Raw genomic sequence first — 24,077 nt, 5'->3', positions numbered from 1 at the left:
TCACAGACCCACCAATAATGCATTAGTGACCCAGGTATCCCACATCCTTTCCAACATTGATCACTGTCCTTTCTGGTCAGATTGGTCAATCTGAGAGGTGTGAGGTAGTACCTCAGAGAAGCTTTCATTTGCATTTCTCTAATCAGTAATGATTTAGAGCAATTTTTCATGACTATGGATTGCTTTGATTTTCTTATCCATAAATTGTGTCCATATCCTTTGACCATGTCAACTGGGGAATGGCTAGTTTTTTTTAAATAAATTTGACTCAGTTCTCTATAAATTTTAGAAATGAGTCCTTTGTTAGAAACACAAGTTGTAAAAATTGTTTCCCAATTTACTACATTCCTTTTGATATTGGTTACAGTGATTTTGTCTGTGCAAGTTTTTAATTTAATTTAAATTTAATTATATAGTTTGTTTTTAATGATGTTCTCCATCCTTGGTCATAAACTGTTTCCCTTTCCATAGATCTGATGGGCAAACTATTCCTTGTTCCCCTAGTTTGCTTATAATATTGTCTTTTATGTCTAAATCTTGTACCCATTTTTGAGCTTACCTTGTTATAGGGTGTGAGATGTTGGTCTGATCTAAGTTTCTGCCATACTAACTTCCAATTTTCCCAACAGTTTTTATCGAGGAGAGAGTGTTCTTATCCCAGAAGCTGGGCTCCTTGGGTTTAACAAACAGCAAGTTACTATAATCATTTCCTGCTTTCTCTTTTGTTCCTTATCTGTTACACTGATCACACTCATTTCTTAGCATATACCACAGTTTTGGTGACTGATACTTCATAATTTTAGATCTGGTAAGGCTAAGCCACCTTCTTTTGCACTTTTTTTCATTAAATCCCTTGATATTCTTGACTTTTTGTTTCTCCATATGAATTTAATTACATTTTTTTCTAGCTCATTAAAGTAATTTTTTGGAAGTTTAAAGCACTAAATAAGTAGTTTAATTTAGTTAGGAATTATCATTTTTATTATATTAACTTGTCCTATCCATGAGCAGTTGATATTTGTTCAGTTACTTAAATCTGATATTATTTATGTGGAAAATGTTTCATAGTTGTTTTCATAGAGTTTCTGAGTCTGCCTTGGCAGTTGGAATCACAAGTATTTTATATTGTCTGGAGTTATTTTAAATGAGATTTCACTTTCTACCTCTTGCTGCTATATCTTGCCAGTAATATATAGAATTGCTGAGTTTTTAATGTGAGTTTTGCTAAAGTTGTTAATTATTTCTAATGTTTTTTTTAGATGATTTTTTTAGGGTTCTCTAGATATACCATCATGTCATCTGCAGAGTGAGAGTTTTGTTTTTTCCTTCCCAATTCTAATTCCTTCAATTTCATTTTCTTTTCTTATTGCTAAAGCTAACATTTCTAATACAATATTGAATAGCATTGGTGATAATAAGCATCCTTGTTTCACCCTCTGATCTTATTGGGGTTGCCTTTAGCTTATCCCCATTGCATATAATGCCTGGTAATGGTTTCAGATACACTGTTTATCATTCTAAGGAATAATTCATTTACTCCTATGCTCTCTAGTGTTTTCAGTAGGAATGGGTGCTGTATCTTGTCAGATTTTTCCAGCATATGGTAAGATAGTCATGATTTCTGTTAGGTTTGTTATTGATACAGTCAATTATACTGACAGTTTTCCTAATATTGAACCAACCCTGCATTCCTGGGATAAATCCTGCTTGGTCATAGTGTATTATCCTAGGAATAATTTGCTGTAATAGCTTTGCTAAGATTCTATTTAAGATTTTTCATCCATATTCCATTAGGGGAATTGGTCTACAATTTTCTTTCTATTTTGACTCTTCCTGGTTTAGGTATCAACATCATATTGATGTCATAGAAGGAGTTAGGAAAAGTCCTGTCTTCACCAATTTTCCCAAAGAGTTTATATGGAATTGGAACCATTTGTTCTGTAAATGTTTGATAAAAATAACTTGTGAACCCATCTGGCCTAGAAATTTTTTCTTAGGGAGTTCAATGATGACTTGTTGAATTTCATTTTTCTGAGATAGGGTTATTTAGGTATTTAATTTCCTCTTCATATAATCTCAGTAACTTATATATCTGTAAATAATTCATTTCACTTAGATTATCAAATTTATTGGCATAGTTAGGCAAAATAGTTTTGAATTATTACTTTAATTTCCTCCTCCACTGGTGGTGAGTTCACCTTTTTCATTTATGATACTACTAATTTGGTTTTCTTCTTTCTTTTTTTTTAATCAAATTAACCAAAGGTATATCTATTTCATTGTTTTTTTCATAAAACAAACTCTTGGTTTTATTATTAGTTCAATAATTTTCTTGCTTTTAATTTTATTAATTTCTCCTTTAATTTTTATTATTTCTAATTTGGTATTTAATGGGGGGGTGTTTAAATTTGATTTCCCCCCCCTCTAATTTGTTAGTTGAATGCTTTAGTTCATTGATTTCTTCTTTCTCTATTTTATTCATGGCAAGCATTTAAAGAGATAATATATTCCCTAATATCTTGGCTGTATCCCATAAGTTTTAGTATGTTGTCTCATTATTGTCATTGTTTAGGTTGAAATCATTAATTCTCTATAATTTGTTGTTTGATTCGCTCATTCTTTAAAATGAGGTTATTTGGGTTCCATTCTTTAAAATGAGGTTCTTTAGGTTCCAATTAGTTTTAGGTCTATCTCCCCATGGCCCATTATTGCATGAGATTTTTACTGAATTATGGTCTGAGAAGAAAATATTCACTATTTCTGAATTTCTGCATTTGATTATGATGTTTTAATGCCTTAGTATATATGGTCAATTTTGTGTAGGTGCCATGTACTTCAGGGAAAAAAAGTATATTCCTTTTGATCACCATTCAATTTTCTCCAAAGTTCTATCATGTCTGGGTTTTCTAACATTCTATTTGCCTCTTTAACTTCCTTGTTTATTTTATTTTATGGTTAGATTTATCTAATTCTGAGAGAGAGAGAGAGAGAGAGAGAGAGAGAGAGAGAGAGAGAGAGAGAGAGAGAGAGAGAGAGAGAGAGTTAGAGTTTGAGGTCTCCCACCAAGAGAGTTTTGCTATCTTTGTCTCCCTTTAACTCATTAAGCTTCTCCTCTAAGAATTTCGATGCTATATATCACTTGGTGTATACTTATTTAGTATTGAAATTGCTTCATTATCTATGGTACATTTTAGGAGAATATAGTTTCCTTCCTTATCTTTTTTTTTAAAGAGAAGATGTATTTTTGCAGCTGCTTTGTCTGAGATAAGAATTGGTACCCCTGTCTTTTTCACTTTAGTTGAAGCAAAATACATTCTGCTCTAATATTTTATCTTTATATATATCTCTCTGGTTCAAATGCGTTTCTTGTAAGCAGAATATTGTAGGATTCTGGTTTTTAATCCACTCTGCTATTTCGCTCATATTTTATGGGAGACTTCATCCCATTCACATTCAAAGTTAAAATTACTAACTCTTTATTGACCTCCATGCTATCTTCCCTGTTTGTATTTCCCCCTTTTTTAACCTTATCCATATCCCCCCAGAACATCACCTCCTTCGGTGTGTTTGCCCCTTTATATCCAATCCCCCCCTACCCCTTCTTTCCCCTTTTTCCTTTGCCCCTTCTTCTATCCCTTCCTTCTGTCAGTTCCTCTTTTCCACCCCTTACTTTTCCCCTATAAATACTTGAAAGGTAAGATATATTTCTTAACTGAGTGTGTGTATGTTAATCCTTATTTGAGCCAAATCTGATGATGCCTCTGAACACAAGACACAGTAGTAAAGGACTACAGGAATCTTCCATTTGATAAATCCAAAGACTTCAACTAATAGGTTAAGAACTCACTATTTGACAAAAAGTACTAAGAAAATTGGACAATAATATGGCAGAAATAGAAGCATAGAGAAACATCTCACCATATTTATTTTATTTTTTGGGGGGGTAAGGCAATGGGGTTAAGTGACTTGCCCAAAGTCACACTGATAGGTAATTATTAAATGTCTGAGGTCAAATTTGAACTCAGGTTCTTCTGACTAGAGGATCTGTTCTCTATCTACTGCACCATCTAGCTGCCCCTTCACATCATATTTAAAGACAAGATCAATAATGGGTATATGAATTAGACATAAAGGGTGTTACCATAAACCAATTAGGAGAACAATGAATAGCTTACTTGTCAGATCTATGAATGGAAGAATTTATGATTAGACAAGAGTTAGAGAACATTATGAAATAAAAATGGATTTTATTTACACTAAATTTAAAAGGTTTTCATAAAGTAAACCAATGCAACCAAGATCAGAAAGAAAGCAGAAAGCTAAGAAACAATTTTATAGTCAGCATTTCTGATAAAAGCCTCACTTCTAAAAGAGAGAACTGAGTCAGTTTTTTTAAATTTAAGGCAGTGGGGTTAAGTGACTTGCCCAAGGTCACAAACCTAGGCAATTATTAAGTGTCTCAACCCACATTTGAACTCAGGTTCTTTTGACTACAGGGCTAGCTAGTGCTTTATCCACTGCACCATCTAGCTGCCCCCTGAACTGAGTCAAATTTATAAGAATATAAGTCATTCTCCAATTGATAAAAGCCTATGAACAGACAATTTTCAGATGAAGAAATCAAAGTTATCTATAATCCTATGGGAAAATGTTTTAAATGACTATTAATTAAGCAAATACAAATTAAAATAAATTTAAGGTACTGTCTTAAATATCAGATTATCAAATTGTGAGAAAAGGAAAATGTTAAATGTTGAACATGATGTAGGAAAACTGGGATACTAATACACTGTAGTGGAGTTGTAAATTCATCCAACTATTCTGGAGAGCAATTTGGAACTATGCTCAAAGGAATATTAAACTGGGCTTACCCTTTGATTCAGCAATACTACTGGGTCTGTATCTCAAAAAGATCATTAAAAAAAAGGAAAAGGATCTAATTATAAAAAATATATATTTATAGCAGTCCTTTTTATTGTGGCAAAGAATTGGAAATCAAGGGGATACTCATCAGGGTTGCTAGGTGGCACAGTGGATAGGGCACAGGTCCTGGAGTCAGGAGGACCCAAGTTCAAATCCAACCTCAGACACTTAATAATTACCTAAGCTGAGTGTTTGGGCAAGTCAATCAACTCCATTACCTTGCAAAAAAAAAAAAAAGGAATACCCATTAATTGAGGAATGCCTGAACAAGTTCATGATATATGAATATAAAGGGATACTACTGTTGTTCAAAACATGATAAACAGGCAGATAAAAAAAACAAACAAACCTGAATTTACATAAACTGATGAAAAGAGAAGTGAGCAGAACCAGGATAATACTATACAAAGTATCAGCGACATTGTGGGATGATGATCAACTATGATAGATTTGGCTCTTTTCAGCAAAACAATGATCAAAGATTGTTCTAAAAGACTCATAATGGAAAATACTATTCACATTCACAGAAAGAACTACGGAGTCTGAATGGAGATCAAAGCTATTTTCATTTTTTTGTTTCTTTTCCCTTTTGTTCTTTTTCTTCTTTCACAACCTGATTAATGTATAAGTATGCTTACATAATTGTACATGTATATCCTAAATCAAATTTCATGCTGTCATGGGGATGTAACATAGGAGCTAGAGAAGGAGAAATAAAAAATTGAAACTCAACATCTTATAAAAAGTGAATGGTGACAATTATCTTTACATGTAATTGGAACATTTCACGAATTTGCATGTCATCTTTGCACAGGGGCCATGCTAATGTTCTCTGTATCATTCCAGTTTTAGTATATGTGTTGCCAAAAGTAAGCACCATGTAATTGGAAAAAATAAAATTTTACTTACAAAAAAAAGCTACTGAAACTAAATTCAGAACCACCCCTAAGGCTGAACCAGTGATTATCCCCCCTCCAAAATCAATAAAAATGATAAATAATTAAAATGCTGCTCATATAAAACAATAATATCAAAATCCAAAGGTAAAGGATTTTTAAACTCCTTCAGATCAATAAAGTACAGAACTTAAATATAAATATACAATGTAAATACAAAAATAAATCAAAGTCTGAGCCTTAAGTCAAATTTTAAAAGTTTTTAAAAAGCAGACTATAAACTCAAATAGACAACCATGAAAAATTATTTGGAATAGTTAACAAAGAAAAGATAATAAACTAAAAAGAAACACCTATTAGTAGTAGTTGACTTAATAAATTTATTAGTACTTCAAGATTTTCAGAACATTCTTATAAGAATCCTCTGAAGAAAATATTGAACGTATTATTATTATCCCCATTTTCAAATAATATCTAGCATGTAGACAGATCTCTAAGGTTTGCATATTGCTTTAGAAATATCTCATTTTAATTAGAATTAACATTTATATAGATTCTACTATGTATCAGGCACTGTTCTAAGTATTTTACAATTACTATCTCATTTGATCCTCATAACAAACCCTAGGAAGTAAGTGGTATTTACCACTCTACTTTACAGAGGAGGAAAAACAGGTAGACAGATGTTAAGTGATTTTCCTGGAGTCACACAATTGGTGGGGATCAGAGGCTGGATTTTGAATTCAATTCTTTTTGACTCCAAGACTTATGCCATCTATCTACCTGAACCTGAACCTCTGAAGGGTTGTGATTGCCTATTATTACAAGACAGGATTTGAATTCAGCTCTTTTCATTCTGAGCTTCACATTCTATTACACTAATCTACACTATTAAAAGTATTCTATTAAAAATTGATTTATACTGGGCAGCTAGGTGGTGCAGTGGATAGAGCACCAGGCCCTGGAGTCAGGAGTACCTGAGTTCAAATATGGCCTCAGACACTTAATAATTACCTAGCTGTGTGGACTTGGGCAAGCTACTTAACCCTGTTTGCCTTGCAAAAACCTAAAAAAAAAAAAAAACCCCAAAAAACCCTAATGTATAATTCTTAAGCAAATTTCTTTTTAAAAATCTCTTCGTAACCATATGGTACAGAGTAAAATTATAAGCTTGTTTTCCTAAATGTATCTACTGGTTTTCAAGATTTTTTTTTAACTTTTAAAAATTTTCTATAAGTGGCCATACCTAGCCCTGGAGACCGGGGGGTGAGGTGGGGGAGAGAAGGGTAGGCTAGAAGGAGAGATAAACGGAGGGCTAAAGGGAAGGAGGAAGAGAGGTAGGAACCATTAAACACAGTATGTACTAGAAACTTTACTAAGTATTGGGAATGCAAATACAAGTAAAAAGAAAAACAGTCTCAGATCTCAGGAAGTCTACATTATAATGGGGTGGAGGGAAGAAAGCTCACAAAAAAGGGAACTTAAGTTTGGGGAGGGGGGAAAAAGGAGAGGTTATTGCACCAGGGTATTGTTTTGAAGTCCAGAAAACCAGCAATGGGACTAGGAGGAGAATGAAGGCAGGATAGCCTTGGTTCCCTGACAAAGAATGGATAAAGAAGCACAAACCTTGTGAAAGAATATACCAGTGGAAGCAGGCTAATAGTAGATTATTCTAAGTTAAGGCAGTTCTAGGAGCTAAAGAAAGTTACATGATGAGACAACAGGAGAAAAGTTATAATTCTGAAAACCACAAAGTGAGGAGACAGGACCAGAAGGAAAATGGAAGAACAACTTAATAAGTAGTTATTTCTATTAACCACTTAAAATTTCTACCTTTTGTCAAAAAAACAAAACAAGGGGCAGCTAGGTTGGTGCAGTGGATAGAGCACTGGCCCTAAAGTCAGGAGTACCTGAGTTCAAATGCGACCTCAGACACTTAATAATAATTACCTAGCTGTGTGGCCTTGGGCAAGCCATTTAACCCCATTGCCTTGCAAAAATCAAAAACACACACACACACACACAAAAAAACCCAAATACAGAAATGCTGACATTCTGAAAATTAAGTCTGATGTTAGAATATATATTCTATATATTAAAATTAATGCCATAGTGATGCAGGGAAAAGATGTAGAGAATTATGAATGTAGCAGAAACAAAATCTATCTGTTAAATCTTGTTAAATGGTGGAGGATTTCTGCTCTTGAGATGTCAATTGACTAGATGTAGAGAATTATGAATTATGAATGTAGCAGAAACAAACAAAATCTGTAATCTTAAAAGCTGTTAAATCTTGTTCAATGGATGTTAATTCTTTTTAAAAAAAGAATTTACTTTTTGCCCTCTGGATAAGTGGCAAGATCATAAAATCTGAATTGGACCTCCTCTCAGGGTCAAGTTGCCTCTTGCTCTCTGGCCCAGTCAACTCTGCTTGACTTTTCTTTTATTTCTGTGTCTCTCTCTTTACCTATCACTTTCTTTTGTGTTGTAACTTCTTTTAATCAACCTCTATTTTCTTCCACACCAGCATTCCTGGATCTGAATTGTGATTTGTCACAGGCTATAATGGAACTCAAGCAGTGGCTACAATAGTTTTAGGGGGAGGAAAAGTCTAAAAGTATTATAGAAAAAATAAAAAGTAATAATAGATTAAATGTGAAGCCAAAAATATTAAAAGAACAGGATATGAAAAACAATGAAATCTGCATTTTTAGTTATTTTAGAGGTAAAAGTACTAGATTAAAGTTCTAGTTTGGTCAATGATCCTCCTACCTAAAATCAATTAATATCCTCGGACTTCAGTTTCCTCCACTATAAAATAAAGATGATAATGCTTGTTCTGGGGTCCTCACTGAATTATAAAGTATATGTCCAATAATGCTAAGGGTCTTTATTTTCATGTAATACAGAGTTGATACTATAATAGTATCATAGTAATAGTATAATAGTATAGCATGTAATAGTATAATAATATATAATAGTAAAGTGTGAATTTACTAATAAATAGGATCTCAGTTCCTCAGTTAAGCTAAATAAGACCCTAAATGGGGGTGGGGGAGTTCTTTACAACTCCCTCTTTCACACCTGTGAAAAAGAAATGTTCATTGTTTGAGTCCATTTACAAGTTTAGAAGTAGAAGAACAAACTTTTGGATAACAAACCAGCTATCTCTCAGGGGTAATATTTTTCCTTAACATAAGAATAAAATAGTAATTAATAAGAGAATTGAATTTCAAAACCTAACTTCTTGCAGGATATCTAAATTTCTGAACTAAATTTCAAGTCAAAGAATCATGGCTTTGGCAGTTATAGAAAAAAACCAATTAACTGTATATGTGGTCAATTAAAAAGACAATCTGATTATTTTAGTATTATTACAGGAGAAATAATAGATACTTACTATGTACAGCAGAAAATTTTGGAGGAAAAGATTAGTCTTGATTATTTATAGTTCAGAACACCTGTCAGACTATGAGAAGGGATATGCAAAGCAATTTGTGAACTGGAAAAGTGATCTATAAAATTAGTATTTATTATTATATAGGGCAAGAAAAATAGAAAATACAAGATTAGACTGAAGGATTGAATTGGAGAGTGTAGGTAGGTAGGTGGGTAGTCATCTGTCAAAAGCAGGAATCAAGGTTTTATGGATAGAAAAACTGGGTCATCAAAGATTGGAAGGGGTTAGGGGAAGATAGAGTTAAAGGCTGTTCATAAGATGTAGCTACTACTAGAAAGTAATGAAGAAGAAATGCCAAAAGAAATAGTAAAAGCAGCAGAAAAGTACTTTAATAGATAACCAGATTAAAAAAAATATAGAACAGATTTAAGGACTTGGGGGGGTGGCAAGGCAATGGGGCTAAGTGACTTGTCCAAGGTCACACAGCTAGGTAATTATGAAATGACTAAAGTAACAGTTGAACTCATGTCCTCGTGACTCCAGGGCCAGTACTCTATCTACTGTGAGATTTAAGGAATTTTAAGGGACTCATAAGGAATCAGAATAAAACAAGCTTTCAGATAGTCAATGCCTATGCTAATTAAAAATGAATACTATTAAAAATGGAATACCATTAATGGAATATCATTATCTATAAACTGTATGGATTCCTGCCAGATTCTAATGTTTTTTCTGTTTATGTATTTATTTGCAATTTAGGTGACAAATAGAGCTCTGGACTTGGAATCAGGAAGACCTAGATTCAAATTCTGCCCCACACTGTATGATTCTGGGCAAATCATTTAACTTCTTAGGTTAATTTTATCATAGTAAAATAGTAATAATAACATCACCTAGTAAGGTTGCTATGAAGATCAAAAAAGGTAAAGTATATAAAGTACTTTATAAACATTATAGTGCTATACAAATATCATTATCTTTCTTAGTTTATATTAATGCAGAAAAAGAAGAGGGCCAGGGACAAAGTGTTAAGGGACAACCAAGCTTTAGGGGTGGGATAAAACTAATGATCTCACAGAAGAGACTCAAAATGAGCAATAAAACAAGGCAAGAAGAGAACCATTTTGAAGATTGGGGAGAAAAAAAAAGTAATCTTAATCCTAAAGTAATCATTTCTTGCATGCCAACTATCAGTTGCTGTGCTTCATTCAGCTATATTCTAAGTTTCTCAAGAACAGGGAATGTCAAAATACTACCACTTACCCTCAATAGCAAGCAAAATGAGGGGTATAAAGTTAGATTAATGCTCTGTCTCACAAAAAAAAATCAACAGTAGGTAAACAGACATTATTGGCTAATTAAAGGCAGAAAGTACAATTTTTAAAACAAGATGACTAGGACTCCTCGTTTTGCATCTAGCTGCATTACTCTGGACTCTCTCCATCAAGTCCCAGGAAGTTCATTCTTGGGATAACATCATCATCCTATAAGATCTCAGTCTCCTTTGTCCCTCAAAAGGGTGAAGCCATGAATTCCAAACCTCCACTAAAGGAGAGAATTCAGTTCAAAGTTTCTGCACTCTTTTGACTTCTCCATAATGCCCCTACATCTGGTAGAGGCTACCCTAAGGGGAAAAAAGCTAAAATCATCAGACTTCAAAATGAAGAAAATTCCAATAAAAACTACTGGATAAATTAAGAAAATATACAAAAATTCGAAGCAAAGTTAAGAATTATAAACCTCACCAAGTAAATGTTAACAAGACAAAAAAAAAATTTAACCAAAATCCGATGAAATACAATCCTGTAAATTTCCAAGAGAGCACAGAACCAAAACTAAAAGTTCTTATGTAGCTCAAAAGTGAAATGCTAATCATAAAAGACTAAGTTGCAAGGGAATAAATGTCAGAATTTCTTCCTAGACTAGCAGAAAATATTAGCAGGATAGAAAATTTTGATTCAACAATGGCAAGTCTTTCCAAAAAAGCAAAGGAGAAAACTATAAAGGGGGAATTTAAATATAGTGAAGAACAATCTGTAAGAAGAGAACCAAAAAGCAATAAGAGTAAAATTAGCAGAAAAATTTTATTCAAGCAGAATCTATGGATTTTGGGGGAAAAATGTGTAGGGACATCTACATATTGACCATCACAGAACTTCAAGAAGACCATGATAAATTAAAAAAACACCAAAAGCTACAATGGAAGAAATCACATAAGACAAAGTTGCCTAGAACTTTTTTATTACCTAAAATACAGGCAAAGGAATCCAATGATTGCTTCCAGAGGTCATTAGAAGAAAAGTCTTAATATATAAAAGAAATTTGAACCACACAAGACACGCTATGTGCACTACAAATCTTAGAAGGGAATAATATTATTGAAAGCAAAGTCACTTAAGATGAATAACAAATGAAATAACTTGAAAACATGAGCCTAATCATAAAAGATATGCACTACCTAAGAAAACTGTCTGAAGCATTTTGGGGGGAAAAAATTTGACTTGCCAACTCACACAAATGAAACACAAAACAGGTAAACAAATAAATTCACAAGAAAAAATAAACAATAAAGTAAGTTACAATATTTTTAGAAATAATTTCTTAAAAAGCATGAGAAAGACAACTGTCATATTTAAAAACAAGAAAAATTATTACCAAATTTCTTAGAAAAGTACATGGGAATATAGATGAAAGTTGAATTTAATGAAATAGAGGTGACAGGAGGAGCAAGCATGAAATATTATGGCCTAAATTCCATAACCACCTCTAAAGGTGGAGCAATGTAGTTTGTGGGATTATATTTCAGAATAAGAGGGTTCAGGAAAGATGTAATATATGTACCCTAATCAAATTGATGGGAAAACAATAAAGGGAAGATAAATTCTCTGGGAGAAGACCAATATTTTCAATATCTACCAGTAGCTCTACAGACTAGATTTTTCCTTAAAATTCCCCCCCCCAAATTCAAGATTTGATTAGCCCAAGAGAATAACAAAAGGGCCAAGTTATATTTCCCTTGACTCAATTTCATGGTAGCTTTTGGCTATGTAGATGTGAGTGCCTAGACATTGAAGGGCATAAAGAAGTCTATCCATATGATGTTGGTACTTTCAGATTTGGTGGTCCAAGAGCACACAAGTCACAATATTCTCTCACACAGACTACATGCATTTCTATATGGGGATGAGAACTGCATCAAACCAAGGATAGAGACAAAGATAAAGATAGAGATAAATTAGATAGATATATGTATATGTACATGATCTCGGTTTTTTAAATTTTGCAAGTTAATGAGTTCCATATTTTTTAACCAATCCTCCCTTCCCTCTCCCCTCCTCATGGCAGTAAATGATCTGGTTCTGTTACTCTGGAAAATTATTTGGAATTGTATTAGAAATTTTACTAAATTGTTCTTACCCCTTGACCTAGAGATTCTACTATCAGGAATAAGCTCCAAGAAGGTTACTCACATTCACAAAAAAATCCATAGAAGTAATATTTAACTTAACCTCATTTGCCTTGAAAAAACCTTAAAAAAAGAAGTAATATTTAAAACAAAATATGTATGCAATAATATAGGAATGGAAGCACAAACTGTGATTATATATATATATATATATATATTATGCAGTATTAAAGAAAATACACACACAGAATTCAGTAAAACATAAGATATATACCAAATAATAAAAATGAACAAAGCAAAAGCCAAAAAAACAAGTTACAATAATGAAATAAAATCAACACTAAGAGACAATAAAATTTCCCCTCAAATATAATGGCCAATTTTAATACCAAACTCTTAACACTAAACAGCACATCTCTCTTTTCTGTTAACAAATGATGAACTATTTTCAAGAAATAAACTTCATAAGAGATTTGGGTATCAATAGGAAGTATCAATTTTGCTGAAACATGCAAATAAAATTAGTTATATTTTTGCCATATCATGAGATAAACAATGATATCTCACCTGTATTAGAGCCCATTTGAATCTTTTTTTTTTTTGGTGTCTTTGCTTGGGTTTTTTTTTATATTATTACAATAATCTTGTTGTGAGAGTAATAATAACCCCCCCCCACAAAAGATGAGAAGCCTCAAGAATAGATAGAAAAAAAAGTATACTTCAGTCTGTGTTCAGATTCCAATGGCTTCCCCGTCATAGCCACAAGAGAAGTTGCTTCAGTATTGTTCCCACAGTTGCTATCACTATCAGTATTTCCCTCTACTCTATTGCTCCCATCTCATCTATTCCATTCTCTCTCTCTCCTTTCATTCTGTCCCTGTTCAAAAGTGTATTGTATCTGAGTACTCTCTTTCACGATCTTCCCTCTCTTCTATCACCTACTCTCCGTTCCCTCCTCCCATTCCCTCTCATTTTTCTCTAGGGTAAGATAGATTCCTATATCCTATTAAGTGTGTATGTTATTTCCTCTCTGAGCCATTTCTGATGAGAATGATGGCCCACTCAATCTCCCTTGTCTTCCCCCATTCCATTCCATTGTCAAAGCTTTTTCTTGACTCATGTGAAATTGCTTGGCCCTTTACTCCTCTCCTTTTACCTTTTTTCCAAGTACTTTCCTTTATCACCCATTGGCTTCTAACTGCTCTTATGAATGAGAAAGTTCATATGCGTTATCAGTATCTTCTTCCCATGAAAGAATACAAACAGTTCAACATCATTAAGTTCCTCATAATTAGTCCTCATCTGCTCCCTTTATGGTTCCTCTGAATCCTGTACTTGGAGAGAAAACTTTCTGTTCAGCTCTGGTTGTTTCAATAGGAAAGTTTGAAAGTCCCCTGTTTCATTTCCCCTGAAAGAGGATGGTCAGTTTTGCTGGGTAGTTGAGTCTCAGTTGTAAACCAAGATCTTTAGCCTACCAGAATATCATATTCCAAGCCCTACAGGCCCTTAATGTAGATGCTGCCAGATCCTGTGTAATCCTGACTACAGAGTCACAGTAGCTGAATTGCTTGTTTCTGGCACAAGGTATTTTAGGTATTTTCTCTTTGACTTGGGAGCTTTGGAGTTTGGCTAGAATATTCCGGGGAGTTTTGGTGAATTCCCTCAATTTTTATTTTAACCTCAGCTTCTAGGATCTCAGGGCAATTTTACTGTATTATTTCTCAAAATAATATAATAAACATTTATTTAGAACCCATCATGTGTCAGTCATTGTGCTAAAACTCTGGGGATATGAAGATTGGCAAAAGATAGTTATACTCCTCTTAAGTAGATCAGTCTAACAGTAAAGAAAAAAATACACAATACAAATACTGGAAAGAATCAACCGAAGAATAAGACTTTAATTAAACGAAGATCAGGAAAACTTTCCTGTAGAAAATGAAAACTAATCTTTATAATAATAATAATTTGTAATAATTTTAAAATTCCATTATTCTTAAGTATTCAAATTTATTAAATTTTTAGCACAAAATCTGTTATAAATTTCTTCAGATTGGTATTATGCTAAGTAAATTACACAGTTAATTTACTCTAAACTTCAACTACATCCATAACCCATACAAATTAAACAGAAAGAAGAAAGAATAAGTTCTTTTTTAAAAGTTTGAGGCTGGTGCAAATTTTTTTAATATGTGCCTCTTAATACTTCTAATCAATTCTCTCCAGTATTCAAGAGTTCTTCACAATATGCCCTCAGCTACCCTGACAACTCAGTTAGTTGCCTTGTCAATGGCTTTCTCTAAAATAAATCCTAAAGCTCTATGTTTGACTACACATTGAGCCCAGTGCTTGCCTATGATCTGAATGCCAATTAAAGAGTACTACCCATGTCATTAGATGAGCCTAAGACAGTAAAGGTTCTTTGGAGTCAATAAAATGTCTCAACTAGTTTCATACATAAGCTTAGAAGATTGAGAAATGCATCCAAGAACCCATCTCATCTCTTAAAAAGATAATAGGGAAAGAACTTGTTTGAAAATTCATCAACTGTTTAATATTTTTAATTTTAATTAGGAAGTTTGATAAATATTACAATTTGATTTTAAATAATTTCTATATCTTTCAACAGATAATTTTTTGTAAAAGATGCAAAATTTTCCTTCATTTTAGGTAATAAATGAGCCTAGAACAGTATAGCCAAACATCTCAACTATGTAATCATTAAATGAAATTAATATCTTCCTCAATATAAACTGAGTATATGCCTGGCTGGTAGGACTCTGCTAAGCTTGCCAAATATCAATCCAACTTCTTGTTTATTTTTCCAAATATTATTATCATGATCCCACTCTCAACTTTACTGAAGATATTATAAATATCTTGTAATGAAATAGTCAACATATTTTTTCACTGAATAACAGATAAAAACAAAAAAATTTGCTTGAATGAATATTATGAGTAACTTATTTAAAAGTTCTTGTGATTACTTACATAGACTATCATGATCATCTTAATATAATTTAACCTAAAATAATTATATAATCTATACCAATTAACAAATTCATTTTGGGTTGCCCCTCAAAATAAAAAAGTAAAGTCAAATATTATACAGGGTTTGCAAATTAAGGGGGTTTTTAAGTAATAAAAGGAAAATGTTTGTTCAAATATTTTCAGAACCAAACAATCACAGAGCAAAGGAAACATGACAATGAAATCACCATGAACCCAAATACTATGCTATAGTATTCATGCAATCAAAAAACCATTCAACATTAACAAGTTAGATTGATCATGTAATGGTTGTTTATAGAGATGATATAAATGTCTTCTCTGTATTACATTGCCAAGACCTTAGATGGTTCATATCAGGATACAAAAAATATATGGCCACTAATAGTGACTATTTCTCTTTCAGGATCTAATCTAAATGTGCCTTATTGTTCCCCAACTACTTTAAAAATAAAATCCATCTATTACCTCTGAGGCAATGGGTGACCCAATGGATAGAGCAAATCAAATCTGGAGGTAGAAAGACACTTTTGGATTTGTGACCCTGGTAAAGTCCCTGAATAATAGCACCTGCTTCCCAGCTGCTATAGGTTCAAATGAGACAGTTGTAAAGCACTTAACCTTTAAGTCTGATACTATATAAATGTCAACTATTCTCCTCTCTGAGCCTCAGTTTCCTCACTTGTCAAATGAAGTCAATAATAGCACCTACTTCCCAGAGCTGTCATGAAGCTCAAATAAGATGATATTGATAATCTAAAAATGGAATGTAAATTTAAGGTAGCTGTTGCAGATCTTAATACTAAATTAAATAGAACTGAATTAAATGATTATCAACAAACTAGATCTATCCAATAAGACAGGCACTGACAAGAAAGGTAAAAGATCATCCTTTCAAGGACATCACGATCTAATAAAGGAGACAATGTGCAAACAACTATGGACAATGAAACTGGAAATCATCAATTGAGGGGAGACATACAAATTAAGAATAATTAGGAAAAAGCTGGGAACCCTATGAGGAGGGAAGATAATCCAGATTCCAGGAGGTATCAGTGAAAATGGCCAGCACTGGAGATGCAGTGTCTTATTCTTTCTAAAACATTTCAAACTCTTCTTTATCACTGCCTGTTCCTCTCATGTCCTGCACGGTGAAGTTCAGCTTTACATGAGAGATCACCCTGAGCTGTACCCCAAACTCCATAGCTCTTTAGAACAGGGATCCCAGAGTCATGAGGAAAGGTGTGAAGTGTAAAGAGGCTGGAAAGGTAAGGGGGGGGGCAGGTTATGAAGGGATCTAAATGCCTGAGATTTAATACTTGATCCTAGATGTGATAAGAAGCCAATGGAGTTTACTACATAGCAGGGGTGACATTATAGGATTTAAACTATGGGAAAATTATTGTGGTAGCTGAGAGTAAGATAGACTGGAATGGGGGGAGACTTGTGGAAGGGAGACCAACTACTCAGCTGTTACCAACAATCTACCTGAGACAGCCATATAAACCTATCTTAGAAATAACCCTAGTCAGCATTTAGAGAGCACTGAACAGCATAAAAATAGCAAATAAGTGGTGCAGAGAATAAAGCACTGGAAGTGAAGTGAGGAAAACCTGAGTTAAAAGTCCAGGCTCAGTCACGTGACCCAGGATAAGTCCCCTGGAAGGATTACTGTAAGGCTCAAATGGGACCGCATTTATAAAGGGCAGTGCACAGTAGCAGGCATAGAGTAGGTGTTTAAGTAATGATTCTTTCCATTCCAGAGGAAAGGTACTATTTACTGTTCAATTTTATTAGAGAGTAAACTGAGCTAAGAGAGATTACGTTACTTGTCCAGGTCTGAGTAAGGTTTTAAAGCCAAATTTGAACTTGTCTTCCTAACTTCAGCTCAGGGACACACCACCTAGATGTTTAAGAATGGTTTCTCTGGTCTTAATTCAATCCTTTCTCTAGACAACTACATTTTTCAAGCTTTCTCCTCTATGCAATTTCATCCCTAATTCCTTTATCCAATCTTCTAATATCTTTTCAATAATTGCTTCCTGGACACCCCAAATAACAGAAATAATCTATCCCATTCTAATTTTCTTTCTAAAACATTTTAAACTCTTCGTTATCACTGCCTGTTCCTCTCATGTCCTGCATGGTGAAGCTCAGCTTTACATGAGAGATCACCCTGAGCTGTACCCCATACTCCATAGCTCTTTAGAACACATTACTTCATTCCCTTCTTTTTCTAGTGGGTGCAAAAATAGTCTTGCATTATTTGAATTTCCTTTCGTTTGAAGGTCTTTTCCCTAATAAATTGTAGTTGAATTATTAAAATTAAACACTGGAATTTGCTGCCTTAGGACTGTTTTCCCCCTTTGAAGTGCCCTATGAATTCTTTTAATTGGAATTTCATTTTCTATGCTCAAAAGTTTCTAGGCAGTTCTCTTTTTATTATTTCCTTCCTTCTTCTGGAGGACTTGAGATCCTTAAGTTGTCTACACAAGCTGTCTTTGATATCAATAAGTTCTGCTTACATGGTGAATATATTTTCTTTTAATATTGCTTTTTCTTCTTTTCTTGTAGGTTGTCCTTCACTTCTGTATTTGTGTATTACTAATCTCTTCTCTCTTTGTGAGACTTCCCATTGAAGATTCAAGTTTTTCTAATCTGTTCATTATTTTTGCCATGCATAAATTATGCTCTCATATTTATTTCTCTTTTTAAGTCACTTAAGAACAGCATGTCATGATTCCAGGTTCTCTACAGGGTCATCTGTCTCATCAACTGATGGATCATTTCCCTCCATTTTGCATTCACATTATTTGTTCACATATGCCTGAACTCATTTATTAGATCTGGAGGCCATGTTTCTTTCTGTGTTACTGATTTATCTGTTTATATTCAAGGTCTTTGAGTTTTTTCTTCCCAAAATCTATGATACTTTCAGTGTCTGCTCATACCTCCCCTTGTTTTCTTTTTACTAACTTCCTTACTTTGTCCCTCTGATTATGGTTTTCTTTAGGGCTAGATCTCAAAATGTCTCAGTCTACTTCCATACTGGGCAACTCACACTTTACTAGCCGAGATCTCTGCCCCAGTTGACATTTGGGTGGTCAGAAACGGTCCCAACAAAATGCTACATTCTTTCCTTCAAGCTAGATGGAGTGTTGCATAGCCCACCAACACATGCAGTGCCCTATCCTGGCATTCTGAGGGTTTGTGTTCCTCCATTCTGTAGCCTAGCACTGAAAATTCAGAGCCTATTTTCCCAAGCACTACAGTTTAGTACTTATGTTCTAGATTGTAACTATCTGAAGAGTATGGCCCAGTGGGCTGTCTATCTTTCAGCAAATTTCTACAACTTAGACCCAGGGTCTTCACAATATTGGAAAGTGGGGGGGGGGTAATACAAGCTTGGTGCCAATAGCATAACAGGTAGTAAGATATGGATGGGAGAACTGCATTACTGAGTGGATTTGGGTACATCAGTTCCTAAGCTTATTTATTTTTTCACCTTTTGGATTTGATATATCCTAGACCATGGTAACAAGTGAAGGTATTTTATCTTTGGCACATAATTTCTGTTTTGGAGGAAATCACAGGGATCAGAAAAATTGTCTGATCTGCCATCTTGTTATTCATATGACCTAGAAGTTGCAATAGACTTTTTGACTGATCTCCCTCAAATCTCTTCTGGCTCCAATCCATCCCCCACACAGCTGCCAAAATAATTTCCTAAACTTTATTTAATATATTTCTGCTCACATTCTCTCACTCCATCCCAACACTCCCATATAACCATCTCTGACTCAATTAAGTTCTATGATTCCCTATTACCTCCAAGATCAAACATTCAGAACTCTTTTTGGCATCTGCAGCTGGTTGCAACCTATCCTCTCTTCTTTCCCTTCCAGCCTTTTCTCACTTTATTTCCCTACATCTAATCTTCAAAACTGATATACTATCTACTCCCTGTTTCTCCCACTTAGCACTCCATCTTTTTATTCAATACATACATATGCTATGACTGTCCAAGCTGGAAATGTTCTTCTTTATCACCACTTCTTTGAATACCTAGCTTTCTTCAAATCTTAAGTTCAAATGCCACTGTCTCAATGAGTCCTTTCTTGATCCTCCCAGTTCTCAGAGTCCTTCCCTCTAAGCTAATTTTATATTGAATCTATGTGTATCTTGTGTATACCTTTCATTTACATGTTGACTCTCTCATTGAATGTAAGCTCTTTGAAAAGCAGACTGTTTTTGACTCCCCCCCAATATTACTTATATGTAGCATAGAACCTAGTACATAAGAGCTAATAAATTTTTGTTATCTCTACTTATTCTGAGCATCAACTATGAAGTAGTCACTTTTGTTCTGGGCTTTCTTAATGATCACTTATATACGCCATGGTGAAGAAAGCAGAATATTCCTTTCATTTCTCTAAGTGATCTTTAGTACTGATCATGTAACATTTCCACTGATATTCACCCAAATACTTTCCATAATCCTTTCCTTTACTGTGGTTCATTGTTTCTCTGTATCTTCTGCCTTTTCTGTTACTTTGTTATTTCTCTCTCTCCCTCCCTCCCAATTCTCAGCAATACTTGTAAGGTCAAATGTGCCTCCTCACGCTAGGTACTCTAAAGTGATTTCCCATCCCTAACAATTCTATTTCTATGACCCAAATAGTGACAGTGAATATCCAAGAATTTTCCATTTTTATTTTCAAGTCTCATATTAAAAGTTGTTCTGATTTAATATATACAACACATACAAAATAACTAAAATGTAAAAAAAGAGAAGGAAAAAGTTGCTGAGGGAAATCAGTAAAGACCTTATGATGGTCATTGCTTTAGAAGGAAAGAGATTTTAAGTGGAAGAAATGAGAAAGCAGTGAATTCCACACATGTGAAATAGAATGCTTTGCTTTAGTGACAGGAAAGTAAATTTTACTGGATGAAAGGGAGTGCTGTACACTAAAGCTAAAAATGTAGGTTTAAAAAAAGGAAAGGTTTTGACTTCTGAAACTAAGTAGTTTACATTTCAAACTAGAGGTATTTCCCTATCACATACAAAACTAAAGATTAAATTAGGTCATTAGAGAAAATCTAAAAACTCAAAAATATAAAAGTGAAAATACTTGTATTCTGAGGAAAAACTCAGTGTTAAATGTTCAAAAGGAATAAATAAATAGAATCCTTTAAGATTAAGAATGTCAAAGAAAATGCTATAGTCTTTTTATCCACAATATAGAAAAGTATTAGAGTATCATAAACCTAACAGATATTCAATATATGTTTGTGGAATTTGTATAACTGATTTAAATATATTTTATCTTCCTGTGAAAAGTTATATCATTACTCTTAGCAAATTTCAAAACAGCAATCTAAAGTACTACCCAATTCCTATTTTTTAATTTATTCTATAATTTAATTTATTCTATAATTTCATTCTATAACACTCATTTCATTCTCAAACTGCCCCCCTTAAGAAAGAACAAATAGATATTTATCAACACACAAATCACTTAATAATGAAAACTAGGCAATGAATAATCTCTTTCACTTACTTCTGACAAACTAAAATATTTGTCAAAATATTATCTGACTACCTGAAGGCAGAATTCTCTCAAAGGAATGATCTCTATAATCTTTATAAGCTTATTCATTAAGTTTAATAATATTTATGATAGAAAAACACATTTCTTAAAAAGGTGCAGGAAATTTCAAATTTTAGCTAAGTTATATTGTGAATGTGAATGGAAAGAACTCACCCATAAAATGAAAGTAAAAAAGCAGAGTGGATTAAAAACCAGAACTCTACAATATGTTGTTTACAAGAAACACATTTGAAGTAGAGAGCACAAGTAATAAAAATAAAAGACTGGAGCAGAATAGATTATGCTTCGGCTAAGGTTAAAAAAAAAAGCAAAAATAGATCTAATTAAAAGATAGATATAAAAAAGGAAACTACACCTTGCTAAAAGATACCATAAATAGACCAAAGTAATATCAGTACAAAACAAATTCACCAAGGGGTATAGCATCCAAATTCTTATAGAAGTTAAATGAGTTACAAAAGGAAATTGAATAGTTTACTATAGTACTAGGGGACCTCAACCTCCCCCTCTAAAGTACTTAAATATATCCAATGAATAAATAAACAAGAAAGAAATTAAGGAGATGAACAGAATTTTAGAAAAGTATGATACTCCTCTCAAGAAAATGGAATGGGAATAGAAAGAAATATACCTTTTTCTCAGAAGTATATAGTACCTAAATAAAAACTGACCATGTGTGGGTCAAAAAACAGAAACAAAAAAACCACACACACACACACACACACACACAATCAAAAGCTAGAAAGGTAAAAAGTAATACATATCCTTCTCAGATCATGATGCAATAAAAATGACATGCAATAAAAGGGCTATGAAGAGATTAAACACTAATTAGAAAGAAAATAATCAAATCCCAAGAATGAGATAATATCTGTGAAACACCTGACAAATACTATTAATCACTATATAAATGAGAGGAGCAAAGAAAAATCACAGAAATAATCAATAATTTCATCAAAGAGAATACAATAATGAGACAGCACATCAAAATTTGTGGGTTGTGAGTCAAAGCAATTCTTGCAGAAACTTTATATCCCTAAATGCTTGCAAGAATAAAAATGGAGAAACAGCTGATCTATGAATTGAGTATGTAACTAAAAAAGTAGAAAAAGAACAAATTAAAAATCCTCACTTAGTAACATATTAGAAATTCTAAAAATCAAAGAAGTGACTAACAAAATTGATAGTAAGAAAACTATTGAATAAATAAAATTAAGATCTAGTTTTATAAAAAACAATAAAATATATAAACCTTTAGATGCTATGATTAAAAAAGAAAGAAAACCAAATTGCCAGTATAAAAAATGAAAATGGTGAATTCTCCACTAACAAAGATGAAATTAAAGCAATAATTAGGAGTTATTTTGCCCAACTGTATAACAGTAAATCTGATAATCACAAAATTATAAATTGCCCAGATTAACAGAAGAAATAAAATACTTAAACAGTCCCATTTTAGAAAAAATAAGTAGAACAAGTCATCAATGAACTCCTAGGGAAAAAATCTCCAGGGCCAGACAGATTTACAAGTGAATTCTACCAGACATTTAAAGAACAATTAATTCTAATACTATGTAACCTATTTTGAAAAACATATAAGGAAGTTCTACCACATTCTTCTTAAGATGCAAATATGATGGTAAGATCTTAATCAGGAAGAGCCAAAATAGAGAAAGAAAATTATAGACCAAATTCATTAATAAATATTGATGGGCAAACATTTTAAATAAAATATTAACAAAAAGACCACAGCAATTTATCACTAGGATAAGGATAATACATCATAACCAGGTGGGATTTAATAACAGGAATGCAGGACATATTCATTATTAGGAAAACTATTAACATAATTATAACCATATCAGTTAAAAAACAAACAGAAATCATGATTATTTCAGTAGATGCAGAAAAAGCTTTTGAGAAAAACAAAGCACCCAATCTACTGAAAGCATTAGAGAGTATAAGAATAAATGTAGCTTTCCCTAAAATGATAAGCAGTATCTATCTAAAACCATTAGCAAGCCTTATCTCTAATGGGAAGAAGCCAGAAGCTTTCCCAATAAGATCAGGAGTGAAACAAAATACTTGGGATCTACCTGCTAAGACCAAACTCAAGAACTATGCAAACTAATTATAAAACACTTTTCACACAAATAAAATCAGAGCAAAATAACTGGGAAAAATATCAATTGCTCTTGGGAAAGCCAAGTTAACATGATGAAAATGACAATTCTATGTAAATTAATTTACGTGATCATAAATCATATACCACATATCAAGATAGGATCAAAATAGATATGAGATAAAGTCAGAAAGGATATTACTATAAACCAATTAGGAGAGCAAGAAATAGTTTACCTGTCAGATTTATGAAGGGTTGAATTTATGATCAGACAAGAGATAGAGAACATTATGAAATGCAAAATGGTTCATTTAGATTACATTACATTTAAAAAGCTTTACATAAACTAAATTGATGCAACCAAAAAGAAAAGTGGATAGCCAAGAAACAGGTTTTTCAGTCAATTTTCTCATTCACTTATAAAATATACCGAGAACTCAGTCATATTCACATGAATACAATTCATTCCTCAATTGATAAACTGTCAAATCATGTGAATAGGAAGATTATTTTTTAAATGTTAGTCTAAAGCATTATTGATTAAAGAAATGCAAATTAAAACAAAACTGAGGCACCACCTCACCTACTGGATTAACTAATATGACAGGAAAGAAAAATGGTAAATATTGGATGTGATATAGGGAAATTGAGATACTAATGCACTGTTGATTGAGTTGTGAAATGAGCCAATTATTCTGGAGAACAACCT

The 24,077-nt window shown here is 33.1% G+C and overlaps 1 protein-coding gene and 1 non-coding gene across 6 annotated transcripts in view; both read right to left on the bottom strand.

The window, feature by feature from the left end:
- The window catches only part of AKT3 (AKT serine/threonine kinase 3), a 412,039-nt gene that overhangs the window by 269,562 nt on the left and 118,400 nt on the right, over nt 1-24,077 (bottom strand). The window lies entirely within an intron of this gene.
- On the bottom strand, nt 5,693-5,800 carry LOC141515669 (U6 spliceosomal RNA). Its single transcript, XR_012476428.1, has one exon. It is a non-coding gene; the product is annotated as a U6 spliceosomal RNA (small nuclear RNA).

This window comes from Macrotis lagotis, chromosome 2 (genome assembly GCF_037893015.1).
Source record: "Macrotis lagotis isolate mMagLag1 chromosome 2, bilby.v1.9.chrom.fasta, whole genome shotgun sequence".
Lineage (NCBI taxonomy): Eukaryota > Metazoa > Chordata > Mammalia > Peramelemorphia > Peramelidae > Macrotis > Macrotis lagotis.
The sequence above is the reverse complement of the archived record's forward strand: the minus strand, read 5'-3'. Positions and strand labels throughout refer to the sequence as shown.